Source organism: Canis lupus, unplaced genomic scaffold, assembly GCF_011100685.1.
Source record: "Canis lupus familiaris isolate Mischka breed German Shepherd unplaced genomic scaffold, alternate assembly UU_Cfam_GSD_1.0 chrUn_S1680H1874, whole genome shotgun sequence".
In the NCBI taxonomy this organism is placed as follows: domain Eukaryota; kingdom Metazoa; phylum Chordata; class Mammalia; order Carnivora; family Canidae; genus Canis; species Canis lupus.
Window position 1 is genome coordinate 57,918 of NW_023330528.1, and position 16,398 is coordinate 74,315.

The window sequence follows — 16,398 nt, forward strand, 5'->3', positions numbered from 1 at the left end:
CCTTTCCCTAATCCCTAACCCCCATCCTAACTCCTAACCACTGACCCTTACCCTTATCCCTCACCCTAACCTCTAATCTGTAACCATAAGCCTAATCACTAACCCCTAACATCTAACTTAACCCTAACCACTAACTGCCTCCCTTCCCCTGACCCTACCATTCATTCTACCCATTCACTTACCCTGTGGTTCTGAGTAGTCCCTTCTGATGTGGACGTGGCCCCCAACGGCGCCTCCAGAGTCCTCCAGGATGTCCTGAGGAAGCCGGGCTCCTGTGAGTGCGGACGCGGCCCCATGTGTTCCTGAGTCATAGTCAGCGGGTCCTGAGGACGACGGGACTCCTGTCACTGTGGACTATGCCTCACATCCTCTGGAAGCCTCACAGCAGGTCCTCAGGAGGCCGGGGGCTCCTGTCACCCTGGACATGGCCCCACGTCCCCCCGAAAACTCACTGCGGGTCCTGAGGAGGCTGTGGGCTCCTGGCAGCATAGACGCAGCCCCATATGTCCCGAAGCCAAGTGCATGTCCTGAGGAGAACGGGGGTCCTGTCAGTGTTGATGTGGCCCCACATTTTCCTCAAGCCTCACCATAAGACCTGAGGAGGTTGGGGGCTCCTGTCAGCATGGACGTGGCCCCAAAGCTTCCCAAAACTTCAGAGGGGGTCCTGAGGAGGCCGGAGACCTGTCAGTGTGGATGCGGTCCCCACATCTTTCTTAGGCCTCACCACGGGCCCTGACAAGGCTGGGGTCTTCTGTCGGCATGGACACATCCCCATATTTCCCGAAGTCTACACCGGGGGTCCTGAGGAGGTCAGCGTCCTGTCAGTGTGGACGTGGCCCCACATCCTCCCGAAGCCTCACCGTGGGTTCTGAGGAGGCCGGGGCTCCTGTCAACATGGATGTGGCCCCCATCTTCCAGAAGCCTCAACTTGGGTCCTGAGGAGCCCGGGAGCTCCTGCCAGAGTGGACGCGGCGCCACATCTTCCTGAAGCCTCCCCGCGGGTCCTGAGGAGGCCCAGGGGCTCCTGTCACGTGGATGCGGGCCCACAGCTTCCTGAAGCCTCACCGCGGGTCCTGAGGAGACCGGGACTCCTGACAGCGTGAACACGGCCCAATGTCCTACTGAAGCCTCACCGCGGGTCCTGAGGAGGCTGGGGCTCATCAGCGTGGACGCGACCCCACGTCCTCCTCAGGCCTCACAAGCACAGGCGGGTTCCTGTTAGTGCAGGCGGAGGAGGCTTACTGCGCATGCACGCTCCTTGGGCGGGGCCTGGAGTCGGGTGCCATCTGCGGGACACTTACGCACTGCAGGAGGCCATGCAGGAGGCGGCCTCCCCGTCCCTAGGGCCGCACCTGCCTCCTTCCGGGCTCCAGCTGAGGCCTGTGAGCTTCGGAAACGTCTCACTGAAATGGAGCCCAACACCCGGACAGAGTCACCAGGTCCGGGTGAGGACCAGGCAAGGACCAGAATCACCAGGTCCAAGTGAGGTCCACATGGGGACCTAAGTCACCAGGTATGGGTGAGGCTCCGGTGGGGACCAGAATCACCAGGTCCAGGTGAGGTGCAGGTGGCAACCACACTCAGCAGGTCCCAGTGAGGCCCAGGTGGGGACCAGAAGCACCAGGTACAGGGGAGGCCCTTGAAAGAACCAGAGTCAACAGTTCGAGGTGAGGCGCAGGTGGCAACCAGAGTCAGCAGGTCCAAGTCAGGCCAAAGTGGGGTTCACAGTCACCAGGTCAGCGTGAGACCCAGAGGGGAACCAGAGTCACCTGGTCCAGGTGAGGTCCAGTTGTGGAACACAGTCACCGGGTCCCAATTATGCCCAGTTGAGGACCATGGTCAACAGAGCCAGGTGAGGCCCAGATGGGGATCAGAGTCACCAGGTCCAAGTGAGGCCCAGGTGGGGACCACAGTCACCAGATCCAGGGTAGTCTCAGGTGCCGACCAGAATCACCAGGTCCAGGTGAGGCCCAGGTAAGGACCAGAGTTACCAGGTCGAGGTGAGTCCCAGGTGGGGAACACAATAACCATGTCCCAATGATATCCACCTCAGGACCAGAGTCACCAGGTCCTCTTGAGGACCAAGTGGGGACCAGATTCACCAGGTCCAGGTGAGGCCCAGGTGGAGACCAGAGTTACCAGTTAAAGGTGAGTCTAGAAGGACAGCACGGTCACCAGGTCTAGGTGTGGTCCATGTGAGAACCAGATCACCAGGTACAGGTGAGGCGCAGGTGGGAACCAGAGTCAGCAGGTCTGGGTGAGGCCAAGGTGGGGACCACAGTCACCAGGTCCAGATGAAACCAAGCTGAGGACCAGAGTCACCAAATCCAGGTGAGGCCCGGGGGGAGTGGGACTGGAGTCACCAGGTACAGGTGAGGCTAGAAGAACAGCAGAGACACCAGGTCCAGGTGAGGTTCATGTGGGAAACAGAGTCACCAGGTCCAGGTGAGGCCCAGGTGAGGACCAAAGTTAAATGTTCCAGAGTCTCACTTGGGAAACAGACTAAACATATCCCGATGATGCCCAGGTGGGTACAAGAGTCACCAGGTCCAGGTGGGGCGCACGTGAGGACCAGAGTCACCAGGTCCTGGTGATACCCAGGAGGGGACCAGATTCACCAGGTCCAGGTAAGACCCAGGTGGAACTCAGTCACCTGGTCTGGGTGAGGCCCAGGTGGGGACAAAAGTCATAAGACCAGTTGAGGACCAGGTGGGAACACAGTCACCAGGTCCAGGTGAGACCAAACTAAGTACCAGAGGCACCAGGTCCAGCTGAGGCCCAGTTGGGGACTGGAGTGACCAAGTATAGATTAGGTTAGAAGGACACCACAGTCATAAAAATGCAGCTAGTTGAAACCTGGCTTCTAGGGATGCTTTCTTGTGAGAGCTGAGCTCAGGGCAGGACCCTCCCGCATCCTGACTGCCTGTAGACATAGCTCCTATCATCCTTAAGTGAGGTGCTGGAAGAGGTTGCGTGAAAAGCATGTGGAAGTGTCAGGCCTGTACTCACGTGTATCTGAGTTCAATACAGGGATTTCCAACAGCCTTGTTCAATTAGAGTCATGCTACGTTTTAACTCCCATGAACGAGTGGCAAGCAGCCATCACCTGCAAGGCATACACATTTCTGAGAGTTGAGCTTATGCTCTGGACCTCCCCCATCCTAACTGCCTGTACGGTCTACTTCCACAGCATTTCGTTGTATGCGGGACAGTAGCGAAGTGAGAACCAACTGTCTGCCTTGTCAATTTCGCGCTAGGGGACAGCTGCCTCCAAGGCATGCACACTCCTTTGGATTGAGCTTATGGCTTGTACCTCCCACATGCTGAACGCCTGTACGCTTCGCTTCCAAAGGATTTCGTTCGATACGGGACGCAAGTTTTGTGAGAGGCAAGTGTCTCTTAGCTCAATCCAGCGACTTCAGAGGAATTCCTCCCTCAGAAGGGAGCTACATACTAACTTCCAAACCTGAGTACCTAGTTGAAAGCTGTCACTCTGGGGAACTTCCTTCTGCGAGGTGAGCTGACACACGGTCCTTCCCAGTTCCACACTGCCTGCACATGGAGTTACGAACATCCTCACTAGACAGGTTTGTCAGAAGCTCATGGGACGCAAGGGGCAAGCTGCAGGCTTCAATGGTTGCGTCTCCAGGTGCGGTAGAGCGGTATTGACGGAACGTCCTGACTTACATTGCTGCTACGTTCTCACGGCCATAACAACGCAGCTAGTGGAAAGCTGGCTTCGAGGCATGCTTCCTTGTGAGAGCTGAGGTCAGGACAGGACCCTCCCGCATCCTGACTGCCTGTAGACATAGGTCCTAGCATCCTTATGTTAGGTGCTGGGAGAGGTTGTGAGAAAAGCATGTGGAAGCGTCGGACCTGAACTCACGTGTATCTGAGTTGAATACAGTGATTTTCAATGGCCTTCTTCAGAGTGTAGGTAAGTTTTAACTACCATGTACGAGTGGGTAGCAGACATCTGCCTCCCAGGCATACACACTTCTGAGAGTTGAGCTTATGGCCTGTACCTCCCACATCCTGCCTGCAGGTACACGTCGCTTCTAAAAGGCCTAGGCTCGATGCGTGACTGAAGTGTTGTGAGAGGTAAGTGGAATGTCCCGGCACAGAAGAGTAGTGCCTCCAAGCTCAATCCAGCGATTTCCTAGTAATTCCTGTCTTAGACTGGTGCTACATACCAAGTTCCATAGGTGAGAAGCTAGCTGAACGCCTTGTCCAAAAGCAACTTACTTCTGAGAGTTGAGCTCACACTCAGTCCCTCACAGTTGTACACTGCATGCAGAGTGAGTTTCGAACGTCTTCACCAGAGACGTTTGTCAGAGGATTCTGAGACGCAAGTGGAACAATGCCGACCTGGAAGGTGTCCCCAGGTGCAGTAGAGTGGTAATCTTGGAACCTCCTGACTGAGAATACTGCTACATTCTCACTGCCATAAGAATGCAGCTAGTTGAAACCTGGCTTCTAGGCATGTTTCGTTGTGAGAGCTGAGGTCAGGGCAGGACCCTCCCGCATCATAACTGCCTGTAGACATAGGTCCAGGCATCCTTATGTTAGGTGCTGACAGAGGTTGTGTGAAAAGCACGTGGAAGTGACAGGCTTGTACTCTCGTGTATCTCAGTTCAATACAGCGATTGCCAACGTCCTTGTTCAATTAGAGTGTAGCTCGGCTTCTAGCTCCCATCAATAAGTGTCTAGCAGACATCTGCCTGCAAAGCATACACACTTCTGAGAGTTGAACTCATGCCCTGTACCTCCCACATGCTGACTGCAGATACACTTCGCTCCTATCAGGCCTAGCCTTGATGCGTGACAGAAGGGTTGTGAGAGGTTAGTGGAAGGTGCCGGCCCACACGACTAGTGTCTCATATCCCAATCCAGAGATATTTGAGGAACTGCTCTCTTAGTTTGGTGCTACATACTAAGTTCCTTACATGAGAAGCTAGTTGAACTCAGTGTCCAATGGGTACTTGCTTCTGAGACTTGAGCTCACCCCCAGTCCCTCACAGTTCCTCACAGCCTTCAGATGGAAATTCGAACCTCCTCTCTAGACAAGTTTGTCAGAAGCTCATAGGACACAAGGGCCTACCTAGCTCAGGCTTCAATGCTTGTGTCTCCAGGTGCAGTAGAGCGGTGTACATGGAACCTCCTGACTTACAATGCTGCTACGTTCTCATGGCCATAAAAACGCAGCTAGTAGAAAGCTGGCTTCGAGGCATGCTTCCTTTTGAGAGCTGAGGACAGGGCAGGACCCATCCGCATCCTGCCTGCCTGTAGACTTAGCTGCTAACATCCTGATGGTAGGTGCTGGGAGAGGTTGTGAGAAAAGCATGTGGAAGCGTCAGGCCTATACTCCCGTGTATCTGAGTTGAATACAGCGATTTCCAATGGCCTTCTTCAATTAGAGTGTAGCTAGGTTCTAACTCCCATGTAGGAGTGGGTAGCAGACATCTGCCTCCCAAGACTGATAAATCATGTTGATAGTATCTATCCCCTATATGATATAATAAAAATGGCAGTATATCTCTGTATATGATCCACAATCACAGTTCAATCATGAGATAAACAACAGACATGTCCCAACTAAGGGAAATTTTACAAAATACTCTACTTCTCAAAGTGTTCCAGTTCAACAACAAGAAGAAAAGGCTGAAAAACTGTCAAAATCCAGAGGAGCCTAAGAAAACATGATGACAAGTTTAATGTGATATGAGGGATGGTAACTTAGCAAAAAAAAAAAAAAAAGGAAATCTGAATAAAGTATGGTCTTTGGTTAATGCGAATATTTTAATATTGATTCATTCGCTAATATTTGTACCGTACTAATATAAGATATCGATAATTGGAGAAATTGAGTGCGAGTGCATGAGAATTCTCTGTACTATCTTCTCAATTTCCCTATAAATCTTTTTTTTTTCTAATCAATAAGATTTATTTTGAAAATTGACATAAATGAATCAGGCTCCAAGTGTGAAGATTTTAGAATAGTTTAATTAATTTTTGCCTTATTCTTAAAGAGTTCCTTCAATGGGAACAAAGTAAGAATTTTATATCAGAAGGAAAGAAAAACACTTATGAGCACGTATAATGCCTCCTCAACCTGAAAAGCAGGAAAGGATAATAAATAGCAAATATCAGATAAAAATACTTCTTTTATATTAGACACCATATTGCAAGTGCATTTAAAATTAGCAATGCATAACATTTATTTCCTGGACATTTGTCTTCCAAAGAGTTCGCAGTGTTTCAGTGTCAGTTAAAACAGGGGAAGAATCTCAGGGAAGAATCCTTCACATAGTAATAGGACCATTGGTAATAATGTCTCTCAGTTCGTTCCAAATCCATAAAGATGCATTTCCTTATGAGTGACTCAACTGTGAAGAAAGAGATGAGAAACCCTCATCCCTCTGAACTACTTGTGTCAGAATATTTTAACCATAGTACTACGGATAGTAAATTATCCTTATTAACAGGAAATACGTCTCACATTGGAATCTGAGCAATCAGATGGGCAGAGAAAAAATGCTTTGACTGGCTCTTCATCTTTTAAAGACAAAGGAGAGGTTTTCTATGTACAAAGTCAGTTGTCAAGATAGCCTTAGGGAATAAGAGTCTGCAGCATGGAATCCCACTGCACAGCCACCCAGGAGGCCCGAGCTCCAGGTCTTCTTGATCCCAAATCCCTGGGCCTGTCCCCCAACACATGCTAGCACCAGAGGTCATTTGCAATTGCTCTCTTAGGAGCTCTGGGGAAGGGGGAAGGAGCTAGATAGGATGGGACATGTGGAGGCCAAGAAAATTAAGGCCATTCCACTTTATGTTCAGCGTTAGCACATGTCCAGCCATCCCAGGTCCCTGTGAATAAGAGCTGAAATTTACATTACTTCAGTTACGGGGAAAAAAAACAAAAGTTTACAGCTTAATGTCCTAGAAAGCCCCACATTACAATAAAAACTGAGCCCAAGCCAAGGGCAGGAAGCCCCTATTAGAATAAGAACAGAGCTCAATGCCCTCCAAGGCCCCATATCAAAATGTAAACAGAACTTGAGGAATTGCTCCAGCCCTTCTGGAGGTACCTGAGACCAGCCCTTAAAACTAAGCTAAAAAAAAACCAAAACAACAAAAAAACAAAACTAAGCTAAAACCCACCTCGGGGTCTAAGTCTTGCTCCGCCCTGTCGGGTATACTTGGACGCAAGCTCGAGTTGGTAAATCAACCCTCCTGTGTTTGAATCGGTGTTGGCTCCTTAGTGGTTTCTCGGATTCACAATCTTGAGCACAACACCCCCATGTCACCTCCCCACCTGGGCTGACCCCCTGTCCCCTCCCACCCAGGCTGACCCTCAGTCACCTCCCAGCCCACAACAGCTGGGCACAGGCCCTCACAGAAGTCCCATGGGCATGGTGCGCACTGCCGCCATCCCCGGCCTCCCAGGGGAAGGAAGGAGGTTTTGGCAGGACACACTCCCATGGTGGCCCCAGGGCTCCCTGCCCAGGACTGCAGCTGGTGACAGGTCGGGGTCTGTGTCCCTGATGCCGGCTCCTCCTCCCCGGTTTTCCCGCAGGAAATGAAGGAGGAGGCCCTGGTCTCCTCCAGGGACATCACGCAGATAGGCCTGGACGTCAACAGGACGTTCGGCAGCCACACCATGTTTTGGGCCCGCTATGGGGTCGGGTGAGGCTCCTGGGCCGGGGGGGTTCCAGGCCCCAGGGGAGGCCTGGGGGCTTCTGGGTAGGAAACACGGGGCTTCTGAGGCCGGGGGTAGCAACAGCAGCCAACAACACACCGCCGCATGGTAAGGTGCTGGGGATGACCCCCGTGCCCCCACACCCGGAGTTCGGGGATGAGGAGGCCACTAGGATGGGGCCTCCAGGGGTTGCCATGTGAGCTGAACTCCAAAGGGTTGAGGGACAGCCGCCTGAAAGGCAAGGGGCTGGGGTGGAGCCGTGGGGAGCAGTAAGGGGACCTGGGGGCCAGGCGGCATGGCCGTGGCTAGAACAGGACACACATCGATCCGATGAGGGCCGGACGGGTCAGGGTGACACCCACCCTCGATGCTTTATATATTTCTAAAGTCTATGCATTTCATTTGAGACAATTTGCAATTTGTAAACATACATAGTATGATGACCCCCAGATAATGCCCCCGGTCCAGCCAGGGCCCTGCACTGACCATACGGGGCCCCTGGGGCAGGTGTCACAGCAAACCCCAGACTGGGGTCGCCATTATCTGTAGACGTCTCCGTGTGCATCTTAGAGAAAGAGGATGCCCTGTGTCTGCAGGCACCCTGAGCCATCCTGCTCATTCCCCACCCCCACACCATCCCCTACATCATCATCCCCCATGGCATTGTCCCCATACCATCCCCCCTACACCATCCCCCTCACACCCCCACACAATCCCTGACCACACTATACCCCCACACCATCCCCCCTACACCATCCCCCACACTCCACCACCATCATACCTCTGCCCAACACCATCGGCCCCCAGCAAGCACCCAGTGCAGCTGCCCCCTGTGGGACATGCTCAGCCTCCCCGGGGTTCTCTGGACAGCCTACTCCCATCAGAAGCCCTGGTGTCCCATAGAGTACCCAGGGGTTGCAGGGAAGAGGGAAGGCCGGGAGCCCCTGACAGGGTGGGTGCAGGTGGATGGAACACAGGATGCACTGTGCCCTGCCTCCTCCCACTGTCCGTCCTGGAGGGCGGCACACCCTGCACAGGACACCAGCCCCTAACCCAGAGGGACCTGGGCTGGCCTGGCCCTGGGCTCTGTGGGGGCTGGGGTGATTTGAGCCCTCCCCAGGCCCAACACAAAGACTAATGGGATCCATTAGTCTGGCCGGGCCTGGATTCTGGCTCTAGGCTGAACGAGTCCTCCCACAGCTGGATGTGTCCTCCTGGGCCCTGGGCGTGCCCCACAGATCCGGGTCGCTGACCTAGGGCAGCCCTGGGGATCCCGGGACACCCGAGGGTGGGGAGAACAGGGGTAGGCTGGTGGGCCCCACCAACACCCACAGCAGGAGGCAGGCTCCTCCAGGTGCTGGGGCCCCAGGGGGCCCGAGGCCGGGGTCCAGCTGCCCTGAAGGGACCCAGCGCAGGAGCCCATGAGCTGCAGGTCCAGGTCAGCTCTGCTGTCCTCAGAACCGTCTCTCAGGCTGAAACCTGTGTTTGGGGGACACACGCCCCCAAACGGAGTCCACACATGCTTCCAGGTGGGGGACTCCAGCCCCCGCCCCCCCACCCCGTGTGATTCTTGCCCTCGCCTGAAGGACAGAAAGGGCTCCCTCCCCAGGGGAAGGTGGGCACCCTCGGCTCTGAGCCCGTTTGCCGTAGCAAGTCAAGAAAGTGTTGTGGTGCGAAAATGCACAGCCAGCCCATTTCTGTGTCTCCAGGAACTCTGTGCACGGGGCGTGGAGAGACCCCCAGAGAGGAGGAGGGGGCACCACCCAGGCCCCAACCAGCCCCTGCAGGGGCGCCGCCAGGCATACACACAGCTGACGTCCCCACGTGACTACCAGGGGCGGCCAGACACCAGGGTCAGGACCCCACGGACTTTACTGGGACTCAGCCCGTGCCCCCGGGCCAGGAGGGGCTGGGACAGAGTGACAGTCAGGGAGCCTCAGGTCACCAGGGTCTGTGCAAAGCGACCTAGGAGGTCTGTGCTCCCTCTGTCCTGGGGGCCCGGGCTGGCCGGGTTCCGGGGCACTTCCTCCCCTCCCCGCATCCCCGTGCCTGTGTGCCTCGGGCACAGAGGGCCTGTGGGGCGGTCAGTGTGGCCCTGGAAGGGAGGTCAGGGCAGCAGGCCCTGGTCTTGTGCCCAAGATTGCAAATACGAGAAACCACCAAGGAGCTGACACCGATGCAAACACACGAGGGTTTATTTACAAGCTCCAGCATGGGTCCAAATATACCCGACACTGCGGAGCAGGGACTTGGACCCCGAGACTAAGAGGCGGCGTATCAGCTTTATAGGGGCCAGTGGCCCATGGGATTAACAGAAAGGTGCACAGTCATGTCGGTCCACACGCAGGTGGCCGATTGAATTACATCTTACCCTATAGTATCCATTTTAGCTGGCCTATTACTTTGGTCAGAATTGGCACGCATTTTTGGCGGGCACAAAGCAGGGTTACATTGTTCTGAGCCGATTTCCGATTAGGGTGTGCCCAGCGGCTCGACTAGGGTGGGGCAGCGCCTTAAGCAATAAGCAGGTTATGTGGGGGTCATACAGGAGGTGGCAGGTGTAGCACAAAATGGAATCAGTCCTCCTCTGCTTGTCCAGGGGTAGGGGATTTTTGTTAAATTTCCTGGGTCCCACATTCCCCCCTTTTTCAGAGGATCCTATGCAGGATCCAATCAAGGGTCCAGGTTGCTCTTAGGGTGAGCCAGGTGGAATGATTAAACCAGGATTTTAACCAACCTTGTTGCTGTTCTCGCTGCCATTTATATTCCAGCGAAGAAGCAGCATTCTACGTTTAAGGCAGCACATACCCCCCCCACACACCACACACACACCCTTTGTTGTAAGAAGACTAAGTCTAATCCCTTTCTATTTTGAAGGACAACCTCAGACTAGGGAGTCTTGGAGGTGTGAAATTAGTGAGAACGGTGCACTCTTAGCTTTAGGGGATTGTCCTTGTCCGGGTGGCTTTTCCATTCTGGAACAAAGTTCTTGAGAACGGTATGTGGGTCAGCTGGCTGGACGTGGGTGTAGTGGACCAGGGAGTAATCCCGTCGACCTTGAGAGCATTGGGAGTGGTCAGGATCAGGGTGTAGGTCCCTTGCAGCGAGGTTGAAGTGTCCGGTGTTGGTATCTCCACACGTACACATGTACACCCAGTCACCTGGCTGATATCGATGGGGATCCGGGGGTGGCCCAGTCTCATAGAGGGCCCTCAGCTTAGGCCACACCTGCTCATGGGTTCATGACATTTGGAGGGAGAAAAGAAGTTGGTGATCATCAAATTCAGCAAGCACCTCAAGTTTTAAAATGGGGATAACAGGTGGAGGAAGACCGAACATGATCTCGTAGGGAGTCAGTCCCATCTTATATGGGGAGTTCCTCACCCGATATAGGGCGAAGGGGAGGAGAGTCACCCAGTCCCCGCCAGTCTCCAGGGCTAATTTATTTTATTTTTTTTTTAATTTTTATTTATTTATGATAGTTACAGAGAGAGAGAGAGGCAGAGACACAGGCAGAGGGAGAAGCAGGCTCCATGCACCGGGAGCCCGATGTGGGATTCGATCCCGGGTCTCCAGGATCGCGCCCTGGGCCAAAGGCAGGCACCAAACCGCTGCTCCACCCAGGGATCCCTCCAGGGCTAATTTAGTTAAGGTCTCCTTTAGTGTTCTGTTCATCCTCTCTACCTGTCCTGAGCTCTGGGGCCTATATGCACAATCTAATTTCCAATCTGCCCCAAGTACTAGTGCCACTCCCTGTGTTACCTTAGAGAAGAATCCTGGGCCCTTGTCTGACCCAATCTTAACAGGAAAACCATACCTTGGTAAGATGTCTTCCAGCAGTTTCTTGGTCACGGTCTGTGCCGTTTCATGTTTGGTGGGAAATGCCTCTGTGCATCCTGAAAAAGTATCTACAAACACTAATAAATACCTGTATCCATATTTTCCAGGTTTTACCTCAGTGAAGTCCACTTCCCAGTAGGCTCCTGGGCGGTCCCCCCGGAGCCAGGTGCCTGGGTTAGATCCATGGGCGGTGGCATTAGTTAACTGGCATGAGTGGCAGCTTGCCACGATCTGCTCGATCTTTGCTCGAGAGTCTTTAATAGTGATCTTTGCATGTCGTATGAGGTCTTCCATCTTCCTTGTTCCCGTGTGAGTACTCCGATGCGTTTTGGATAGGACTCGCCGTCCCAGTTCTTCTGGCAAGATGATGCTGGAGTCTGTGGCCCTCCACCAGCCACACAATCACTGGGTCATAGGCAAGCGTTTGATCCAGTGTAAGTCAGCATCACTATAGTTGGGGGTGTCCGGCAGGTTCCGTTCCCCCAGATCAGGTAGCGTGGTTGCTAAGACCTGGGTCACCAAAAGGGACACCTCCTTTGCTTTTAAATCGGCTAGCCGGTTTCCCCTGGCTACTGGTGTGTCTGCCTTTTGGTGCCCCGGACAGTGGATGATGGCTAGGGCCTTGGGCAGCCAGAGGGTCCTCAGGAGTTCAAGAATCTCCGTTTTGTTTTTAACAGTCTTTGCCTCTGCTGTCAGAAGCTCTCTCTCTCTCTGTAAAGGGCTCCGTGAATGTGAGCGGTGGCAAAGGCGTACCTGCTGTCGGTGTAGATGTTTATTCGTTTACCTTCCTCCATGGTCAGTGCCTTGGCCAGTGGGATCAGTTCTGCCCATTGAGCCAACATTTAGGCTGTCAATGGCTCCGCCCAGACGGTCTCTGTCTCCGTGGTTATGGTATGGCTGCCCCCGCAAATCGGACTCCTTCTCGGACAAAACTGCTGTCGTCCGTGTACCAGGTGGCATTGGCGTTCGGCAGTGGCTGGTCCTGGAGATCAGCTCTGATTCCGTACACCTGTGCCAAAATTTCTTGACAGTCATGCAGAGGGGGGTCCCAGTCTGGGTTAGGGAGTAGCGTTGCCAGATTCAGGGTTGTCGGTGGCTTAAATAAAATTCTGGTGGGGTTTAGCAGTAGGCTCTGATAATGGGTCAGATGGGCATTGCTGATCCAGCTGTCTGGGGGCTGTTTGAGTACCCCTTTAATAGCGTGTGGGGTGGTAACATGCAGTTCTTCCGGACTTTTTCTATTATAGACTCGTTCTGCTATTGTCACTAAGTCCTGCAAGCTCTTCTCTCCCGGTCTCTCTACTCTTTGCAATTTCTTTTTAATGTTCAGAACGGCCTGGTTAACAAAAGCCATGATAATTGCGGCCTTTGTTTCCGGGGCTTCTGGGTTCATAGGGGTGTACTGCCTAAAAGCCTCTATTGCTCCCTCTAAGAAGGCTGCTGGACTCTCATCCTTACCCTGTCTCACATCATAGACCTTGGCCAGATTGGTAGTCTTGCACGTGGCAGCCTGGAGACCTGCCATTAGAGTCTGGCGGTGGACCCGGAGTCTCTCCTTACCTTCAGGCGAGTTGTGTGCTTTGGGGAGTAAAAACGGGTTTTAGCCAAGGAGGGGAATTCTCGATCATGTCCTGACAGGCCAGGATGTTGGGCATCTGGTCAGGGTGGCCATCTGGTTTGTCCCTGAAGTTCACGGCCTTAACCTGTAAGATAATAGGTAGGTGAAAATTTCCTTCTCGGGGCCATCCCACGTCAAAGGTTGGCCATTCTGATATGCAATAAATTTGGAATCTCTCTCTCTGTATGTCTATGCTCACAATAAGAGCTCTTTCCCTAACATCCGAGAAGTGGGAGAGCATAAGAGACAAGGGTATGGTTTGCATCTGTCCCATTATGTCCCCCGTCCACACCAAGGCACAGACAGTTATGACAGTTTACAAATAACACAGTCAAACACACAGTTAACAAGAACACAGTAACACAGACCAGCACACAAACAGGTAACACAGACCAGCGTGCAAAGAGGTAAGAAGAGCACAGTAACAGACAAACGTTCTAGTGCAGCTGCGGAGACAAGACAGAAAGTAATCCGAAGGGCTGGCAGCCAGCCCTCCTTACAGATGAGGACCCCCGTCCTCCATACAGACGAGGACCCCCATCCTCCTTACGGATGAGGACCCCCTGTCCTCCTTACGGATGAGGACCCCCGTCCTCCTTACAGAGGAGGACCCCCGTCCTCCATACAGAGGAGGACCCCCGTCCTCCTTACGGATGAGGACCCCGTCCTCCATACAGATGAGGACCCCCGTCCTCCTTACAGATGAGGACCCCCGTCCTCCATACAGAGGAGGACCCCCGTCCTCCTTACGGATGAGGACTCCGTCCTCCATACAGATGAGGAGCCCCGTCCTCCTTACAGATGAGGACCCCCGTCATCCATACAGATGACGACCCCATCCTACTTACATATGAGGACGCTCATCCTCCATACAGATGAGGACCTCCATCCTCCTTACAGATAGGACCTCCATCCTCCAGGCAGGGGCAAGGGACGTCTCCTCAAGACCCCCGGTTGATGGCCCACCAGCGCATCCGCCTAAGTCAATGCTGACCTAATACAGATTGGAATTCCTACAGGTTAGAGCTCTTAGAGAATATGCACGCAAAAGGTGGAAAAAGTTGAGTGCACTCACCACGCGTGAAATCCTCCGGATAAGGTCCTGGAGGTCTCTCAGATCCCGGACGAGCCCCCAAATGTTGTGGCCAAGATTGTGAATCCTAGAAACCACCGAGAAGCCGACACCGATGCAAACACAAGAGGGTTTATTCACAAGCTGGAGCGTGGGTCTAAGTATACCTGACACAGCGGAGCAGGGACTTGGACCCCAAGACTAAGGCATAGCAGCTTTATAGGGGCAGTGGCCCATGGAATACACAGAAAGTTGCACAGTCATGTCGGTCCACACGCAGGTGGCCGATTGAATTACATCTTACCCTATAGTATCCATTTGAGCTGGCCTATTACTTTGGTCAGAATTGGCGCGCAGTTTTGGCTGGCACAAAGCAGGGTTACATTGTTATGGGCCGATTTCTGAGTAGCGTGTGCCCAAAAGCTTGACTAGGGTGGGGCAGCACCTTAAGCAATAAGCAGGTTATGTAGGGGTCATACAGAGGGTGACAGCTGTAGCACAAAATGGCATCTGTCCTCCTCTGCTTGTCCAGGAGTAGGGGATTTTTGTTAAATTTCCTGGGTCTCGGGATCCGTGGGTGGCGCAGCGGTTTAGCGTCTGCCTTTGGCCAGGGGCGTGATCCTGGAGACCCGGGATCGATCCCATGTCGGGCTCCCGGTGCATGGAGCCTGCTTCTCCCTCTGCCTATGTCTCTGCCTCTCTATCTCTCTCTCGCTGTGTGACTATCATAAATAAATAAAAAGAAATTTCCTGGGTCCCACACTGACTGCATGTACACTTCGCTTCTAACAGGCCTAGGTTTGTTGCGGGACAGAAGTTGTGTGAGAGGCAATTGGAAGGTGCAGGCCAGGAGACATGTGTCTTGAAACTCAATCCAGCGACTACCGAGGAATTCCTCTCATACATTGCTACTACTTCCATACAAGAGAAGCTAGTTGAACGCAGTGTCCAGGGGAACTTGATTCTGAGAGGTGAGACCCCACGTAGTCCCTCACAGTTCCACACTGCCTGCAGATAGAGTTTTGAACATCCTCACTAGAGATGTATGCCAGAAGCTCATGGGACGCAAGGGGCAAGTTGAAGTCTTCAATGGTTGTGTCTCCAGGTGCAGTAGTGCGGTATTCATTGAACCTCCTGACTTTCGGCTTCGAGGCATGCTTCCTTTTGAGAGCTGAATTCAAGACAGGACCCTCCCGCATCCTGCCGGCCTGTAGACATAGCTGCTAACATCCTTATATTAGGTGCTGGGAGAGGTTGTGAGAAATGCATGTGGAAGCATGAGGCCTGTACTCACGTCTATCTGAGTTCAATACAATGATTGCCAACGTCCTTGTTCAATTAGAGTGTAGCTCGGGTATACCTCGCCTCGATAACTGTCTAGCAGACATCGGCCTGCAAAGCATACACACTTCTGAGAGTTTAGCTTTTGGCCTGTACTTTCCACATCCTGCCTGCAGGTACACTTCACTGCTAACAGGCCTAGGCTCGATGCGTGACTGAAGTGTTGTGAGAGGTAAGTGGAAAATCCCGGCATACAAGACTAGTGCCTCCAAGCTCAATCCAGCGATATCCTAGTAATTCCTGTAGTAGACAGGTGCTACATACTAAGTTCCATACGTGAGAAGCTAGCTGAACCCCGAGTCCAAAAGCATCTCTCTTCCGAGAGTTGAGCTCACACCCTGTCCCTCACAGTTCCACACTGCCTGTAGAATGAGTTTTGAACAGTCTTCACCAGAGACGTTTGTCAGAAGCTTGTGGGACACAAGTGGAATCATGCAGGCCTGGAAGGTGTCTCCAGGTGCAGTAGAGTGGTATTCTTCGAACCTCCTGAGTTAGAAGACTGCTATGGTCTCACGGCCATTAGAACGCAGCTAGTTGAAAGCTGGCTTCTAGGCATGCTCTCTTGTGAGAGCTGAGCTCAGGGCAGGACCCTCCCGCATCCTGCCTGCCCATTGTCATAGCTGCTAACATCCTTAAGTGAGGTTCTGGGAGATGTTGGAGAAATGCGAGTGGAAGTGTCAGAACTGTACTCATGTGTATCTGAGTTCAATATAGCGATTACGAACGTCCTTGTTCAATTAGAGTGTAGCTCGGGTATACCTCGCCTCGATAAGTGTCTAGCAACGTCGGCCTGCAAAGCATACACACTTCTGAGATTTGAGCTTATGG

General features: G+C 53.0%; 1 long non-coding RNA gene across 1 annotated transcript; it reads right to left on the bottom strand.

Moving 5' to 3' along the window:
• Positions 1-13,002: 13,002 nt before the first annotated feature.
• LOC119878513 lies at positions 13,003-14,454 on the bottom strand. The gene is made up of 3 exons (XR_005386961.1): positions 14,233-14,454; positions 14,006-14,151; positions 13,003-13,242 (listed from the first exon to the last, which is right to left on the bottom strand). It is a non-coding gene; the product is annotated as an uncharacterized LOC119878513 (long non-coding RNA).
• Positions 14,455-16,398: the final 1,944 nt, after the last annotated feature.